This window comes from Camelus dromedarius, unplaced genomic scaffold (assembly GCF_036321535.1).
Source record: "Camelus dromedarius isolate mCamDro1 unplaced genomic scaffold, mCamDro1.pat HAP1_SCAFFOLD_197, whole genome shotgun sequence".
NCBI classification, from domain to species: Eukaryota; Metazoa; Chordata; class Mammalia; order Artiodactyla; family Camelidae; genus Camelus; species Camelus dromedarius.
Window position 1 is genome coordinate 404,229 of NW_026989761.1, and position 18,529 is coordinate 422,757.

Sequence of the window (18,529 nt, forward strand, 5' to 3'; positions counted from 1 at the left end):
TTCCTTTGTTCACTTCCTTATTCAGCATTTTTCAGCAGTGACTTTGCATCAGGGCCTTGGTAGGTGCTTGGAAACAGAAAACAAGAAGTGACCCTTCTCTGCAGGGCAGGAAGCCTAGACCAAAAGCTGGGTAATGTGATCCGAGCTACGGTAGCCATTTGAAGACTCTGAGGACAAACTGTACCTCCGGATTTACTTGAGCTTCCCTTGCCTTCTGGTTGGTACACACCAGGTCATCGCAACCCAGATGGACCTGCAGCCCACAGTACAGTATGTACCTCGATCTCCTCTCGCCTCTCGTCAGGGCCTGCAGCATGAGCATCCCTGACTACGTGCAGTGTGCTGAGGACCACCAGACTTTCCCCGTGGTGGTCGAACACGTGGGGATCATCTCAGAGGAGAATTTCTTTTGCATCTATAAGTGAATCACCTTGGTGAGTCAGATCAGTCCGTGCAGCTCCCAGTGGGCAAACTGTATCCACTACAGGCACCACTATGCGCCCAAGAATGGGTGGAGCGACTTCCAGACACACCGCAAGGTCTTGGGCCTTGTCATCATTACTGAATGCCTCTCGGCCAAGGCTTCGAAAAGCTCCACGTGCAGAGGAGCTGTATGGCACCACGCTCTATGACTCTCAGCTCTTTGACTTTCTGCTGCATGGGGAGGTGGCCGAGCAGCCGCGCACCGAAGTGGCCTTCAATTTACGAGGACTGCAGGGTGGTGGAGAAGAGGATCGACGACTTCACTGAGTCACTCTTCATCTTGCCCAAGTCCAAGTGGCTGGACGGTGCATCCGACAATTCTGGGGACAAGATCCTCCTTCTCTGCATCCCATTTGAGAAGGAGGACATCATGGGACTGGACACAGAAAGCAGGTAAGTTTACCTGGAGGCCAGTCCACCCTGGCTGTGTGCCGGGTTTCTTCCCTACATCCAGAAAGTGATCAGCAAGGAAGAGGACTCTCTTGTAGCCAAGGGTGGAGGGAGGTGCAGCCCGCCGCTTTACAGACATTTAAAAGTGAATCCGCCTTTGTTTCAGAGAGATCCTTTTAGGGTTATTGTGGACACTTACTGCAGCTTTTCAGCCAGGACCCTGGTGGGACCCCTGGAGTTGCTGACCAATAGAGTAGCCACAGCCACTGATGCTAGGAGAGCTGGGGAGGAGGCTGCTCTGAGCTGAGATTTGCTGTAGGTCAAATGAACATCAGACGCTGAGACTTGTCTAGTAAAAAGAATGTAAACTATCTTATCACTTCCTATATTGATTACATGTCAAAATGATAGTATTTTACATACAGTAGGTTAAGATTTGTTCTTAAAATCATTTTCTAGTATTTGTTTTTTGTTTGTTGGTTTGTTTCTTTGTTTACCGTTTTAAATGTGGCAACTGGGAAACTTTCTTTACATGGCTCTCATTTCATTTATGTTGGGCAGCCTGTCTTTAGATAGTCTCATCCCTTTGCTTGTAGATGAGATGCTGAATCCCGAGAGGCAGAAAGAGGCGCTGGTTGAGCTGGGGCTGGAGCCGGTGTCTCCTGCCTCCCAGGCCCAGCACCTGTTCGGCTCAGGCCCTCTCTTCCTGCCCGACAGCCAGCATGCCATGTTAGGACATCAGAATCACCGCCAGGGACCTCCGAATGAACTCCTTATGCAGGGAAAGGCGTATCACGGAGTATGGGAAAGAGCAGGGAAATGTTCATCCTCACTTTGTCCCTATGATTAAGTCAACGGCCCCACTTTGTCTCGGAATTACAGACGAGCTCTTCTGGGCTGCCTAACCCCCCACCATCTGCTCTGTTTCCCCGTGTATCTATAGTGCTGTCCTTCGTGCGGAAGAGGGTGACATGCCTTTGCCGAGAGGTGGTCCCCCTTTGCTGGGGAGAGTGAGGGAAGCTGTGTGCCCACGGCCTACGGCCTCAGGCCTTGAGTCTGGAGAGTACTCATGGCGGTCTGACAGGTGACGGTCGGAGGACCTGGCACGGCTGCCGGGCCCACTGTGGAGGCGGTGCTCTGTGATTCTTGAAATTAACTAAGATCAGATTCTACTTTCTGGTTATTGGTAAGTTGGAGGAGAAGATGCCAGAGAATTGATAAAAAGAATGTCCAGACCAGCCCTGTGAGTGATAGGCACAGGGGACCCGAGTCCCCCACGTGTGTGAGGTGCCTAGCGGGCTCTGGATGAATTTTCTGTTCCTCCCGGACATAACTCTATGGCTTAAGGAAGGGGCAAGTCATGTCATGGCCTGTACTTGTCCTCACAGGGCCCTGTGATCTTCATGCCCGCACTCCCCTTCTGCTCCTTGGAGATGAGGTGTCAGGTTTAGGAGCCTGGGCACTGCTGAGGGCATAGCTGCCAGCACTGTGCTACACCGAGGCTGGCTCCGTTCACCTCACATGTCACCACCTGCTGAGCCCCCAGGCGTCAGTCAAGGTAGGTGCATAGGTGCAACATACGCAGAGACCACGTTCTCCCCCTGGACAGATTGATTGGTGAGCAGTGGAAGCCTAGAGCCCTGCCCCAGCCCCAGGCCAGTGCCTCCTCTTTTGTCATAGGAGGCACTGGTGACATTTTTGCTCAGCAACTGCTTGGCTCTGACTCTGCAGACCCACCAGAGAATGCCAACTTGTTTTTGCCTTTTGAAGTCTGCCCTTGGGATTTGGCGGAGTAGCTGGATGTGTGCTTAGCCCATAGTGGTTGAAACTGTCACCATTGTTTACCCAGAACCTCGTGTACCAGGCATGGCTCTCGGCATCAAAATACAGCAGCGCATTAAACCTCCCTCCTGGTGGGTCTGTCTGTTTTGCTACCATAAGGGCTCAGCCAGCATCTTAACGTCAGTGAGATAACGTGGCCAGTGAGCTCGGGTCAAGCACATTCTCCTCCAGTCACTTTTACTCAATTTTTTCTTTTACTATTCCACAGTCATTAATTTTTTAAACAATGCTTTGGTACAGGAACAGCCTAATTCTCTCCTGCTACTCTTGGTGGAAGTGAGTAAAACTGTCCAGCCTGAAATGCGACCACAATTTGTAGCTCAAAAGCTGCCTAGACGCATATAGGTGGAGTTTTGGTTAGGGGCGCTGATCACGTTGGGGTCCCCCGGCAGCACCGCTCCCCTCAGGCCCCTGCCTTCGCTGGAGCAGGAGGTGAGTGTGGGTCTCACCGTCCCAGCATCCCTGGCCTCACACACTCACATAAATTCTTGTACATGCTGTCAAAATCATTTTTGTTCTTGTGTGTTTCTAATTTTCTCTTGTTCCTCTTTTCCTTTTTCTTTATTCTTTTTCTCTTGTACTGCCCAGTAAGCATGTTTTTGCGTCTGAAAATGTGGGCTGTGCACACCCTGCATTGGAAATATCCAGATTGCCCTCCGTACAGTCTCCATCGCTTTAAAGAGCAAAAACTTAACAGTTGCCTTGATCCATGTATTATCCTAGTCATTTTTTATTTTCTAATTTTTTGGAATATTTGCTTTGTTAGCACATCACCCACTGGTGTTTGATACCTGTTAAAATCCTTGCTTTGAGGAACCTGTTTGGTCCTCCTTATATTTGGTGACAAATGCGCCCTTATTAAATTTGTTTGATTGTTTTGAAGAAGTGAGATGCGAATTGATTTTGGCGGCTGCTGAGGGATTCTTTTCATGGAGTATTTAATCTTGTCAAGTCAAATTCTGCAGCATCTTGCTCGATTCCTGCTTTTACACAAACGTGCTCTTCACGCGGTTCCTGGCTGTCACAGTGTGACGTGCGTGATGGCACTTCCTGGCCAGCGGTCACTGGTGAGAAAGTGGCAGGCTCATGGGTGTGCATCTGCAGGGGACGCTGTTGGAGGAAGCAGTCACCGTTTACTTATTTAATTTTTTTTTTTTTGCATTCAACATCCCTGTGCCATTTACTTTACTTTGCCTTCATAAAGGGGCAGAAGTGGGTCTAAAATCCATGCCACTCTTGTGTTCCCTTTACGAGGCTGGTTTTTCTGAGTATCAGGAAAACATGGCCTTCTCCTAAGTAGCTGGCTCACCTGGATCTTTTTGACACAGCGACCGCTAAAGGGGACCGTAGCTTCCTCTCTTCTCCAGCCAGTGGGCATTCAGAGCCGGGTCTGTGCTTTGCCTCAGCAGCCGTGCAGGCCTCCCTGCCCCGGCCTTTACTTTTAACCCATGTTGGCATAAATATCTGACTCCGTGTCTGTTGCAGCTGATGTCCACCACTGACGGCCGTGTAGTTAGTTTGCGGTAGGGAGTCTGCAACACCCCAGCCAACCTTGAAGGAAGATGTTTTGGCCGACCTAGGACCTTGGATTCTCACCCCCATCATGGTTCATCTCACTCGGTGGAAGGGTTTGGCCACCACCATCATGCTGAACATGAGGCCTTGTTTCTCCTTTCATGCTCTGGTCCAAATGTGGACACTTCATTTATCACTGAATTTGTATCGCTTGAGATAGGCCATAATATCTGAATGAGTCCATCACATTCTGGGTGGGGAACAGAACAGAAGTAAGTGTCACAATTAGATGGAGACTAGGCTGTCCGTGTTGGCTAATGCTGGCTGGGATCTGTGATGGCCGGGCTGTGCCCTGGACACAGGCCTTTCCCGTGGCTCCCGAGAGCCCAGGGGTTGGAGTGAGAACAGCCTTGCCTGGGTTCCTCCATCCTCATCTGCTCACTGGCAAGTGTGTCTGCTAATTAGGAGCTCCCCCAGACCTCGGGCCCTTCAAAGCTGAGACCACGGGAGAACCTTGAGTCCCTTCTCCTGGGCCTCCTTTGTGAGAATCCAGTGCCTTCTGAGGTGACCAGCGGCAGGAGATGCCTCCCCCTCCAGGGAGCACCCTACGGAGGACTGTTAGTCAGTGTACCATGCTGTGAACTTGGGGGGTTACGGCCATGGTCCCTGTAGAACCACATTTGAGATGGGCTTAGCGACGGAAATAATAGGACTGATTCCAGGGCAGGGATTAGGGGAGGGAACATTGGAAATTGAATGTGACCTCAAACACATAGTTGGGTGCTGGGGCTGTTACTAAAATGGGGAGTCTGGGAGGTACCTGCCAGGAATCGAATTCCAGAGTAAATGGTTAACATGAGGCATTTTTAAGATGCCATTTGTCATCCAAGTTAGGACTTCAAAGAGGCACTCGTGTCTATGAGATTGTGGCTCAGGTGAAGGAGCCGGACTATAGATACACGTTGGGAGTCGTCATTCTTAGCTGGTGTTCATAGCCTTGCATGTGAATTAGATCATCTCGAGAGCTGCAGACTGAGGCTGAGGGGGGGCAGGGCGCTGCCTTTGTTGGAGGAAAGCCCAGACCATGCAGCTTTGGTGTGTCAGTCAGCGGCATTTGCGATTTTCAGCCTAATGCCATTTATCTTTAAGGGGCCGGGGGGTGTGCAGGGCCAGCCAGGAAGAAATCTGAAGGGAGGGTCGTGGCCACGTGTGTGTCTTGGGAAGATGCAGAGTCTGCAGGGTCCTGGAGGGTAGACTTCTTAGAAGCTGGAGTTGGAGTGAGGAGTGGGCAGAAGGTAGTCACACTCACCTGTGAGGGAGGGGGGAGTCCTTGGGAGTCCCCACCCTACCGGACTCGCTTTCCCATGAACAGACGGCAATCATACAGAGTATCTGAAGTGAGAAAGGATGGGTGCTGGGAGGGGAGCCAACCTGGAGAATGGTGCTTGGAAAGTTCTGGAATAGTCTCCCTGGAAAATAGAGTTAAAAATACCCAGAATCTTAAGAACGTTGATAGTGACTGGGGAGGAAGCAGTTTTTCTGGCCTCCTAAGGGTAAGTCATGTATCCGGGGATACACAGAAAAATCGGGCATTCTGTTCCGTGGTCTTGATCCTTACCGGGGGAACAGTGCAAGTTTAAAGGGGGAGAAGGGCAGCGGAGGGAAGCTAGTCAGGCCCCGTTTCAGGTACCAGTCGGCAGCCCTACTTGCGTGTTGCGTTCACATCCATGCCTCCCAGGTGGGCGGTGGCAGCCCCCTTTTGCAGATCGGGAAGCCTTCTCAGAGGGTTAAGGAATTGGTCCATTTAGTGGCTAGTAAATGCTGCAGCAGAATTCAAGCAAGGCCTTGTCAGACTTCAAGGGCATGTTTTCTCTACTAAATCCGGTACCTCCCTGTTGAACCTGGAATGGTGAATTGGGTCAGTTTTGGAGCCTTTCAGAAAAAGTACGATTTAAGTGCCTCAGGACTGTTTCACAAAGCTCAGCGTTCTTTGATTTTTCTGAAGCACCTCAGTGCTTTTCGCCCCACAGTTGTTAGGTTTTCTCCATTCTCGATGACGTGGTTGCAAATAACGTACAGGTGCAAAACCAGACTTAGCAGCTTCTGAAGGGAAACTCTCCAGTTCTCCCTTGATCGGCTTTCTTCCACGGGATGTAACTGCTGCAGCGTAGGCCTGAGTTTTACTTATGGAGTGAGGGTTTAATATCCAAAGTTAGCATAAAATGGTCAGATGAAGAAAATCGACGTTGACAATTTATTTTTGGGTTTCATTAGACAAGATATACTATCAATTAATGACCCATATAGCAAATGAAATTGACTACAGAACATTGCATTTCTTACTTTCTATTTAGAGTTCTCTTACAGAATAAGGTTGCCTGCTTTGGAACATCATCTCCACCACCACGGCACCTATCAGTGTGTTGGTGTGATTGCATTTACGCAGTGAATGTAATCTGGTCTTCCTCAGCCCCAAACACTCCAGTGAAGAATCACGGGCTGTAGCCATCTCTTGGTCACGCAAATACTTCTAAAATTATATGATGCCAGAAAAGAAGGAAGAGAGAGAGAGAGATTGCCTTTATCAAAGTTCCTTTCAATTCTAACTGCAAACTGTTTTTGAGCAGCTCTGGTTTCCTTTGGATATGAATATATACATTTCTTTGCATGTAATCTGGGTTTTGGACTAGAACACCAAGTTCTTTCTGTCCACAAGCCACAAAAACAGTAGCCAAATTGCACACGTGTGAAATTGTTTATAATTTTTCCTGAGAAAGTATCTTTGAATTTGGGACTTGGGCTGTGATTTTTGCTTTTTGCTTCCCGCACCCCTCTTGTAATCTCTCACTCCTTCCCACGTGGCCCCCAAGAGTTCGTGGTCTCAAAGGAGCGGGCAAACACCCAGTTGGTCACCATGTACTGCTGCTATAGATGAAGCCCAACCAAGACCTAAAGGACATTATCAGAGAGGACTTCCTGGAAGAAATGGACTCTATATTCATTTGTGAGGACAGAGTGTCAGCCAGGAGAAGTAGTCAAGAATGTGGCTCAGGTGGCAGGTGCAACCCGGGCAGATGCCTGGAGGCTTTTGGCGTGGGGAAATGGGGAGAGTGCCCTGTGTGGTCCAGGGTGGAAGGTGCCCCTGCTGGTGAGGACACTGGAGAGAGTCCGGGATGGAGGGCTTTGGAAGAGCTTGGGTTTTACTAGAACTGACACAGTAGTCAGTGAAGGGTGTCATCAGAAAGTGACCCTCAGTAAAGGTAATTCTGGTTTTTCTTCTGATATTCTACAGACACAAGGGTAGGGACGGGTGAGAGTAGGTATGTCTGTCCCTTTGAGACCCACCCCGTCATTCATTTATTCATAACACGTGCACTTCTGTGTGTCTAGGGGAGAGAGGGTGGACCCACATTAGTAAGCAAAATGTATTTGCTTCTTGTGAGCTTAGCATTGTCAGAAGTTGACTTAGCCTAGAATGTTCTAGGAATAGAGGAACAAATTGTGGTAGTTGGAAGGAGGGAAGGCTTCCTTGGGAAACAGTCAAAATGAGCCTGGAGACAAGTGGGGAGTAGGAGCAAGTCAGGGGGCCCCTGAGGTCACTGGGGACCTGTGTACTGAGGTGAGGCTGGGCAAGCAGTATCTGGGGTGGGGCTAGAATTCCACCAGGGAGCCTCTGAAGGGTTTGAAGTGGGGGTGATGTAATCAAATTTGTGATTTGGGAAGACTGCTGTGGCTCTGTGTGTGTGTGTGTGTGTAGCAGGGAAGAGGGGAAGGGTGCCACCAACAGGGGGGGTCATTAGAAGAACATTCACAGGCTGGGAGAGAGGCGTCGGGACTGCTTGGGGACGGCAGGGGCAGTGTGGATGCCGGATTTCCTTATGGGGAGGGCTTGTTAGCAGGGCGACCCTAGAGGCGACTTTTGGCTGGAAGTAAACAGATGGAGGCTGCCAGGTGGACTTTCCTCTTCTTTCCTTCCCTGCCTTGTGTGATGATCTTAGCTCAGCCAACTTTTGGAAAAGAAGAGCTAAGTTCCAGGGTAGCCCACGACTTTGTTGAGCTCGTTCGAGTGAGATCTGATAGGATTTAGGTTTGTGTTCTGATCTGCATGTTCACTTAGCTAGAAACATCCCGTCATTTCAATTTCTATAGGGGTTTTTATTCTTGATAAAGATTGCTTTCTTGGTGAGAGGAAATTTAATACAGCTGTTGGCTTTCTCAAAAAAATCATATCTTTTAAGAACTTTAATATTCAAAACAATAGGAATATATTAAAATGTTAAAGTAAGTCTTTGGTGCAGTTTCTTTGCTTTCTGAGCTAGTGTGGAGTTAGAGCCTTTGCATTACTTAAGAGCACATACTTGTCAGTATTTAAAAAGCTGTTAGTGAGCGCCCCAGGCCCCACCTCTCAAAACATCATTAAAGTTTGCTCTGAAATAGTGAGGTCATAAAGGTCTTATTTGCAGAAACCAAACAGTTGGTTTATAATATGCAGCATAGCTCCCTTTATAAAATAATAATAGGTTCAAAATTAAGAAAGTGGAGGATAATTGATTTTTTTAAAGCTGAAACATAAACTTTCTTGTGCTAATGTTGCAATTGGAAATTTTGAAAAGAAAAATCCTACTGTAATATCATCTACGTGGAATACATATATGACTTTCACGTTTGAAAAGTAACTGCGCGGTGGTTTTTGAAGTCAGGAGAATTCCAGCTCAGATACTGGCAGTGATGGTTGCTGGTTTTTAATGGAAGGGCCTAAATTTGCCTTCTTAGCATTTTTTTTTTTTTGGAGTGAAAAGTTTGAGTAGTGCTTTACCAGCATGATTTTGGGGCAATTTGAGGGCAGATGTCGTGTACCAGCAATGAGATATTTCCATGCATTTTATTTTCCGGACATCACCAGGGCACATGTGGGGTTTGTGCCTGCAGGCTGGAATGCTGCTGGACTCCCTGATCCATCACCGTTATGTCCTGGAGCTGCTCCGGTCAGTGAATGATTTTCTGTGGCTTCTAGGTAATGTGGTCTGAGGCAGATGATCAGATGTGCAGTTAAAGTACTATTACTTGAAATAAGAGTAACCTAGAAACATGGCTCTAACAATACAGGGTGAGGGAGAATTGGCTGAGCTGCTTGCAGTGGGGAGTTTTCTCAGGTGACTCCCTCACCGTGATTCTTGCCAGTATCCGCCCCAGCCCTGCACGGTAGTCCTGCCGAAGCAAGCATGCTCTTTGCTCAGAAACGCACTGAATTTCCTTGTGCCTCTGTTTGTTGGCTTGTTTTTTGAAAGCACGTCTTGCCCTTTGCTTAAATGCCATCCATGATAGTCACTTCTTACACTCATTCTACTGGACTTCGTCCAAAAATAGCTGCTGAATGGAAGAACAGAATGTAGTAACTCCATGTTGTGGAACATTATTCACATGTAAGAGTGAATAAAAAAGAAAAAACAAATAAAGAGGAAAATGAAAAAGGCCACCTGTTCTGGGAACTCCTCCCTGACTGTTCAACCCGCACTTTTCCCTTTGAAACCCAATCACTTATGCTCCACCGTACTCTTTTTGATAGTACTTACTACCTTCTAATAAACTTTAACGGTTTCAAAAAAAAAAAAAAAGAGAGAGAGAGATGCTGATACCACTTCAAAATGGACAAGCCTTGAAAACAGCATTTTAAGTGAAAGGAAGCAGACACAAACGGCCACATATTGTTGATTTCAGTGATCTGAAATGCCCAGAAAAGGCACATGCAGAGGCAGAGAGCAGGTGATGGTTGAAAGGGGCTGGGTGGAGGGGGATTAGGGAGTGACTGCTAGTGACAGGAGGTTTCTTCTGGGGTGATGAAGTGTTCAGGAAATAGATGGTGGTGAGGGCTGCACAACTGTGAGTGTGCAGAAGACTGCTGAGCTCTGTCTCTGGGAGTGCCTGTTGTTGGGGCGGCTTTATTTTGTTCTCATCGTGCAATGAGAAGTCTCATCTGCTGCTGTGGCCGTTCTACTCCCGTGAGTGGTGAGGGTCAGAGACTTTGTAGAGTCATGTTTCTTTTTTTTTTTTTGCCCCTTGCTGAGTGTAGGCAAAAAAGGTTTAAGCCTGAGAAAGTGCTCCATCTGCAGAAATGTCTTTCAGTTTTGCATGGTGTAAAAATCTTGAGAGTTTTTAATCGTTGAGGACAGCCTGTGGGGGGAAACAGCCCGTGAATCCTGGGTGAGTCCCGGAAGAGCTGCGAGTCCCTCCCTGACACGGGTGGGGATTTCACCCCCGTTCAGGCAGTGAAGGGCCCAGACCCGTGAGCGGAGTTGACAGTCGTGAATATTTACGTGAATCCGCTGCTTCACCTTGGATATTAATTTCAAGCTGAGTCAGTTTGTGGCGGCAGCCTCATCCTACATCAGGAATTTATAGTATCTGCTCTTTGAGGTGAAGACCTGACAGACTTGACTATTTAACAGTCTCCCTTGAATTGATATCTCAGATTACTTTGTCAAAAGCAAAACAGCAGAAATACAGACGTCCTTTAATGCCAATGTGACCTGGAAAGGGTTTAGTCTCTGTGCCTCAGTGGCCTTATCTGCAGGTGGGGATGATGATAACAGTGCTTCCCTCAGAGGGGCTGGTGAGGGGAGAGTTAGAAGCACACATGGAGGACTTACACGAGATGCTCATGAATGACCGAATTTAGTGCTCTCAGCCTGGTCAGGCCTCAGGAGCAGAGATGTCAGAACAGAGCAGTCCTAGCGGAAGCTCGATCCGTGTTGGCAGGTGTTACGATCAGTATCACCTCTGTGGGTTATCAGGTAGTTTTAAGACTTGGTAATATGAATTCATGAATAATGTTAGAAGACTAGACATCTCAGATACTGTTTACATAGTTCTCAAGATTTCCTCTGAGAAATGGATGTTTTCTCCCCATCTTAAATCTGAGATGAGTCTCTAAAATATTCTGTATTCCTCCATCTTTTTGCTTTAATTCTCCATTTCTTAAAAAAGAAAGTTTTTAAATGGAGTTTATGGGGACTGAACTGAGGGCCTCATGCATGCTAAGCACATACTCTCCCAAATGAGGTATAATCTCCCAAATGATTTTTTTTTATTTACTTTCTTAGTATTCAGAGGTTAGAGGCCTCTAATTCTTTTTCTGGAGACTTGTCCATGAACCTGTAAATCTATAATTAATGGACAAAACTTGGTTTATTAAAAACATCAATAGAACATTCTGCAATCCATCCAAAAGGAAATGCTGATTGAATTAAAATGTTTCTCCTTTAAGGTGATTTCTCCTTTTTGGTCTAGCTTAATTTATTAACAGCCATCCTCATCATCATAATGACCAAACTCGCTCTGAGTGGACACCTACCTAACACTAAAATGCTTTCCTCATGTTTTACTTCATAGCAGGTGTTTGAGGGTAGGTATCAGTGTCTCCTTTTTTGCAGCTGAGGGATTGAGAGATGGAGCAACTTGTCCTAAATCACACCCAGCTGGCCGTGGCTAGCTCGGTGCTGGAACCCAGGCTGCACAGGATGCATTCTTAATTGCTCCTCTAATCAGCCTCCCGTTGAGTGGCTACCTGAACTTCTGTGACTCCATAAATGGCCGATTTTAGTGATCTCAGCCTTATGAGGTCTTCAAAGGAGAGACACCAGTGAGAATGTGAGACAGAGTGTCATAAATTAAAATTTTACATTTTCACAAATGTTTAATTCTCAGGTAATTACTTAAAAAGTTAATTTTTTTAATTTAGTGGTCTGTTAGCACAAAAAACAAAACATTAAAACAATTATAGTGCCAAAGAGAAGTGGGCTTTGAAAGTCCAACCACTGTTAATGATGTTACTTGTTTTTCTCTAGTGGCCCTTATTGACAGAAATACTTACAAAGACTGAATTGGTTTTATGTAGTCTTAATATGGAAGACAAGATTGTCAGTGAATATTATAAGTAAAATCTTTACTCTTTTCTTTCCTGATGGTGAATATGTAAGTTGTTTTCATGGCTTAAGTACATTTCCTTATTTGTGAAATTTGAGTAATATCGTTTAACTTGTCTGACTGTGAGAGTTAGACGCCTTGTATACAAAGAACCCAAGAGGTGCTTAATAAAAATGTGCTGTCAGAATGACAGATATTTTAGAAGGATCAACTCTGAATACTAAAGAGTGTCGCTTATTTCTGATGCATATTCAATATTTATAATATTTATATATATGATATATTTGAATATGGTTTAAAGTAACAAGGATTCTTTTTTTTTTTTTTAGTGTAGTATGAAGTTTTAATGAAATCTGTATCATACTAGTGAGACAGGGACTAGTTAAATTGCCTTAATCAGACGACCTTGAATATTATTTACACAGAATATGTATTGTTACAACTCAGAATTCATGTTGCCGTGTAACCATCCACACAGACATTTAAATTCGTGGAATTCTGACCAGATTCATTAAGTTTAGTAAAATCCACATTGATCATTTTCAGGGAATAATCTTCTCTCTTTTGTGATTAAGCAAAATTTTGATTTTTTTTCCTGCACTCTTAACAGGTTTAAAATATCAAAACATTGATTTAACAAGTCACTTTTTTAATAGAATAAAGCTCATGCTGTTTTATTATGTAAATAAATGTTTTTGTATTTCATCAATCTTGTATGATATCCTGGCTCTTTGAGAATTATTTTGCAAGATACTTAGATAACCTACTGTTGGAAAAATACAAACGTGACTTTTATGAATATAGGCCTAGTACAGATCTGTTGGTTTATGCTACAGTGCAAGACATGAGGCCTGGGAGAGCTTTGCTGCCGATTGCAGGACAGAACCCATGTCTCAGTTTCCCCTCCTGTAAAATGAAGTGGCTGGACTGGATTCTTTCCTCTTCTAAGATGAGTTTCCATGAACCTATGTCTTTTGTTTATATTCAGGAGTATTAGCAATATCAGATTAAATACTGAATACCCTTCCCTTCCCCCGAAGCAAAGTGCAGTATGTGCTACATAAGCTTTTAGTTATCTGATTCTCTTTTCTGATCCTACAGGCAATTTTTGTGTTGCATCTTTCCCGGCAACCTGGAAGGTCATTTTAGCCATAGGTGGCGCTGTTGCAACTTCTAACAGTCTTAATATTCCTTTTGCAAAAGAAGGCTTAACAAATGTTATTTTGTTTTGATTCCGTTGCTTAGTGCTTCAGAATAGCACAATGTCCATTATGTCTGTCTACCTGGAAAAATTATTCTGCTTATGTCTTAGACTTATTCTGTCATCTCGCTGTGAACATTTCAGACTTGCTGTGCAAACAATGGCAAAATCGGTCTTTTCTTCCAGTGTTAGAAGTCAGTGAGCCGGGATTTTATAAAACAGCTAGAAGCGGCCTCTGGAGCACCTTAAAGCTGAAAAGTGTATTGAGTTCCCTGAGTATTGACTCCGCCGCTGTGTGTTAATTGGTGGTAGGAGGTTTGGTACATATACGAAGGGGTGCAGATTTTTGAGTTGGGTTTGCGTGCACGTGCTGCCACTGAGCCACGTGAGCCTGAGTCAGTTTGCTCTGAGTTTTTCCCTTGTCTGTGAGATGGGGACATTCATATCTGCTTTGTAGAATTGTGAGAATTAGAAATTATGTAAAGTGTTTACCACATTGGGTATGTCAAGAGGGCTCATAAACTTTAGCTGCTTTTTTGTGTGAAGCCATCATTTGAGAGTCTTTGGCAATTACTAAGAAACAGGAAAATAAGAAAAGCTGGTTTTATGCTGAAAGATATTTGAGGAGGTTCCTTAGTTCCTATACCCATAATTAAGCATCAGCAGAGTCAGAACTGTTACACAGTCGCCCTGAACCAACGTTAAGCCACAGAATTCTTTGTTACTTCATATATTTTGGGGCTTAAAGGGATCCAATACTTATACACATGTTGTCTCCAGCAGCCAACTGAGAGATGACACAAAAGAGTAGGCAGGCGATAAATGTCTTATTTGTTACTGATGAAGCCACGTTCTCCATGAACTTCAGGGCTGTGGGAAAATGCGTGTCATGATACTGTGTCCCAGAATTAGAGACTCACCCTGTCCCATGTAGCTCTGTGACATAGCGAGCCTTCCCTTGAGAGGACCTGCCCGTTCATGCACAAAGCTGTCCTGTCATGAAGCCGAGCATCCCAAGTGCTTCCCAATGGTGATCAACACTGGAGGGAAAGGAAGGGTTTCAAATGCCCTGCTTGTCTCCCCGGACTCACACCTCACTCTGTTAGTGTGACGAGGGCTAGCTGTTGGCCAGGGGCCAGGGGTGTGAATGGAGAAGCACTCTCCATGGCCCAGAGGAGTGGTTAGGAGGCATTCCCTCCCTCGGTTTAAACAGGTGGTGGGATGGAAGAGAAGGGTCCTCCCCAAGAGTTTATAAAAGGAGAAATAAGGATTTTCTTTGGGACTTATACTAGCCAGGAAACACATAAGATGATTAGAAGGGAGACTTGTAAATCACTTTGATATTAAGTTGACATTTGTTGAACACCCAAAATGTGCTACATTCTTTTCTGAGAGTTTTACAGAAATGAATCCTTCAATCTTCTCAACAAGCGAGTAAGGAAGGTTTGATTGTTATCCCAGTTTTACAGTGTGGAAATTGAGGCACACAGAGGGTAAGTTGGCCAAAATCACAGAAATAGTAAGTGGCAGAGCTGGTATCTAAACCCTGGCTTACTGGTTTGAGGCTCCCAGAGATGGGCTTTGGGTGTTTAGTGTTATCTGCATCCCTGAATCTTTGTACCTCTGTGCATATTTTAGCCCAGAAAGGACAGGGAAAGGAGAGTTACACAGATGCTCATAGTCATGTATTGGCCACTGTCCACAGAGAGTGAATCGTGATTGGCGTTATTTGTTTTCCAGGCAGTAGATCAGTTCTTATAACAGAAATTTAGTCCATTGAGTTAATCTAGAAACCCTTCCTGCTCTGTTTCTGTCCATGCTTGCCATGTGACTGCCTCCCCGTGATTAGGCCATTGAGAAAATGTACTCATGGTTGAACTCTGATATTTCAGTCTGGTTCATAGTTTCACGTCTTCTGTTACATTAATAAGTTAAGTTTCTGGTTTTCTTTCATCAGTGTGTCATGAGTTTGGTTAATGTGAAACAAGTCCATGGGAGCCCAGGGGTGATGACGGTATAATTTCTGAGCACGTTGTGGCAATTCTACCCTTGCAGACCTGGCGGGAGTATGTCCGCCTTCCTCACTGATTTCCCCCAACAGCAGGGTCCTCTCCCACCCCCGCATGTGAGGCTGGGAGCTCTCTGAGTAGGCCAGTCAGAGGCCAAGTCCACCAATCAGAAAATGATGAAGTACCTGGAAGTGGTTTTAATAGAAGAAAAGGGTTTCCAGATAGTACAATGGGCTGTTCGAGTCCGTTTGGTGAAAAGCTGTCCAGTGTCTGTGGTTGAGGTGCTTCTTTGCTGTTGAAAAGCCTGGATTAGATGAAGGGATTTTAAAAAGCAGAAAGGAGTGATTTCAGGTGGTACGTCCACACCGGTGAGAAGTGATGGATGACCACCTGTGTGAGGCATAGACAGGGTCTTACAAACTTCTTAAAATAACTTTAAAAGCTCTTTCATCTGAGTGCATTTCATATGGGGTCCAGTTCATCACTGGTCACCCTGAGAGGGCAAATAATTGATGATGGCAGAAAGGACACGGAGGCATCAAAAAGGTCTCAGTCATTTTCCCTTTTTAAAGGATGTGGCAAAGTGTAATATATTTGAGCTGGTTTTTCACTGAACAATTTTTAGTGTTTTCTGGGACTCCCCAATGCCCCAAGGTTCCATGCAGCTGGGTGTCCCCTCAGAGCAGGTCTGTCAGAGCTTGCCCTGGGTTGACGTGGTGTCACGGGGAGCAGGACGGTCAGAGTCCCCGGATCTTCCGAGCTCCGTCTCCTCATCCTCAGTGCCGGGTTTCTCATCCGTGTCTACTTAGGGTTGTTGAGAATCACACGTGATGGTTCAGGTGTGATTTGTGATAGTCTCTGTGATTGGCATATAGTCAATATTTGAAAGAAACACTTTTTTTTTAGTATAATTGTAGCATATAGATTGCAGTGCTTTTTAGTCTGCTTTTTTTTTATATAACTTTATTCTTATTTTTAAATATGCACTTATTTTTATTTATTTTTTGGAGGTACTGGGGACTGAATCCAGGACATTGTTCATGCTAAGCAGGTGCTCTACAACTGAGTAATACACACCCTCCTTGTCTGCACTTGAAAATAAATATTTCAATGCGCAAAATAGCTCTTAAACACCATCATGGGACCTAGTCACTGTATAGAGAGTTGAACACGTATGCTTTTTCAATAAGAATAAATGTTGTTGAGACATACATTTCTGAATCTGTTAATGTGCTTAAAAACGATCATAGGTAGTGATAAACACGAATCTTTGATCCAGTACTTCTTAGGGTCTGTTTTGCCATCAAGTGAAATTACATTCTACAGAGAAAGCTATTTGGATCTCTTTGATATTTGGATGGTTTAGCAGATGATCAAGGCTTTCAAAAGCTGACAGATTTGTATTTTAAACTAACTACAAAGTTATCTTCTAGAAGTTGGAATTCCTAAACTTGTGAAGTGCCCAGTAATCCAGGGGGTATGTGTCTGTGTCTGTGTGAACGTTTGTGTGTGTGATTTCAGGAATCTAGAAATAAGTTTCATATGGACTTCTGATACCTTTCTCCTACAGTTCAAGGTATAGGCATATATTTACACAAATAAATTGATATTCTTTTGTCATTTTGCATATTGGTGGGAATAAGAGTTTCTCATACTTGTTTCAGAAGGGTTGGGGAGCATGAGCTCAGAAAACGGGAGGAGAAAGAGGGAGGGAGGCACTTCACACTTTGTGCAGGATATGAGAAACAGTAGCTTTTTTTTCTCTTTTCTTCTAAAGCAAACTGGCACTGAATTGTAACCTACTATTACCCAGAATTGCTTTTCTGATCAGATACAAGTGCCTCAGATTTTTCAAGGCAACATGAATGATGAAATGTGTTTTAGCAGTTATCATTAAAAGTAGTTTTATTTTTCAAGTAAAAGGCTATAGCCTGTTCTTCCAGCGGTACATGAAGTCCTCATTGTTCTATGTACATGATCTATGTGCTTAGTTTCTTTGTTTTTTTTTTTTTTTTTTAAGTGCTTGTTTCATTGTGGTGTGAATGAATGTTTAAAATTTCTGGATTTTGATCTTTAGAACATGCTGATTTATCAGAGCTGTTAAAAACCTGATTGTTCTTTGGTCCTTGTTTGTTGGGGCACCCTATTGATTTCTGTTGTCTGTTAAAGCAGGAAATGCTTCCTCTAGCCTGCAGATCATAAAGTGAATGGTTTGCAGTGTGCCTTTAAAATTATTTGAATACATTGAGCATGTTTGTCCAGTGAATTCTGAATTAACTCATTCTGTTGACTTTGCTTTGGTTCTGTGGCTTTTGCACCTCTCCACAAGAATTTGAATTCTCTGTTGCATTTTGTATACGTGTTCTTAACAGGGGAAGAAATTTTGCATTTTTTACAGAGGTGGCTTTTCCTATCCCCTCTGAATGCCTTCTATAATTGATACAATAGTAACCTGTTATTGCAGTGCATAATTCTTTCATAAAGTATTTTTTGGCATATTCAGAAACAATGACAAAGAATGATAATAAAAAATATGAAAACCTTCCTTCCTTTGAAGAATAGAAATCAGGTGGTCAGGTTCACGCATGCTTTGTGCCTGACACACTTACTCTCATGTCATTGTGTATCATGATTCGGAGATGGAGTTGCTCCAGGTTTATAGATTTTTGTTTTAACATTTGTGTTGAATTCTTTCTCCAGGCTGATGTTTCCTGTTGGTTTTGTGGAAAGAGTAGAAGGGAAACAAATCCTTTGTTTTGTTTTCAGGAGGCCTGAGTTGATGAGAAAAGTGTTGAGGGTGGGCTGAGGAAAAGAGTGACACTCCCTCTCCTCCCGGCTGAAATTGATAAACAAAGAAATCAATTAAGTGTATCGGTATTTGACCAATAGAAGTTAGAGAGCCCAAAATGGCTAGATATGCCCAATGGAAATTACTGAATTCACCTGCAGAATTATCTGCTTTACCAAGTAGAAGCAACTTAGAGCAATCAGAAAAATCAGTAATATGATGAGATATAAAAGGAATATTATACCTTTTATTTCTGAAACTTTTCTACGGTAAGTTGTGTAGAGCTAAAATTAAGTTTCAAGCACCAGGAGTTAAGGGTGTGGGTAGTTCTGTAGGATCGTTATTCACGGATGTACCTAGACCCTGCTAGAGTGGCTG

At 44.4% G+C, this 18,529-nt stretch overlaps 1 long non-coding RNA gene across 2 annotated transcripts in view; it reads left to right on the top strand.

The window, feature by feature from the left end:
- The first annotated feature begins 539 nt into the window (after positions 1 to 539).
- Positions 540 to 18,529, top strand: part of LOC135320561 (uncharacterized) — a 56,890-nt gene continuing 38,900 nt past the window's right edge. For both annotated transcript variants that reach the window (XR_010379740.1, XR_010379741.1), the window contains exon 1: positions 540 to 876. This is a non-coding gene — a long non-coding RNA (uncharacterized LOC135320561). The remainder of the gene's footprint in view (positions 877 to 18,529) is intronic.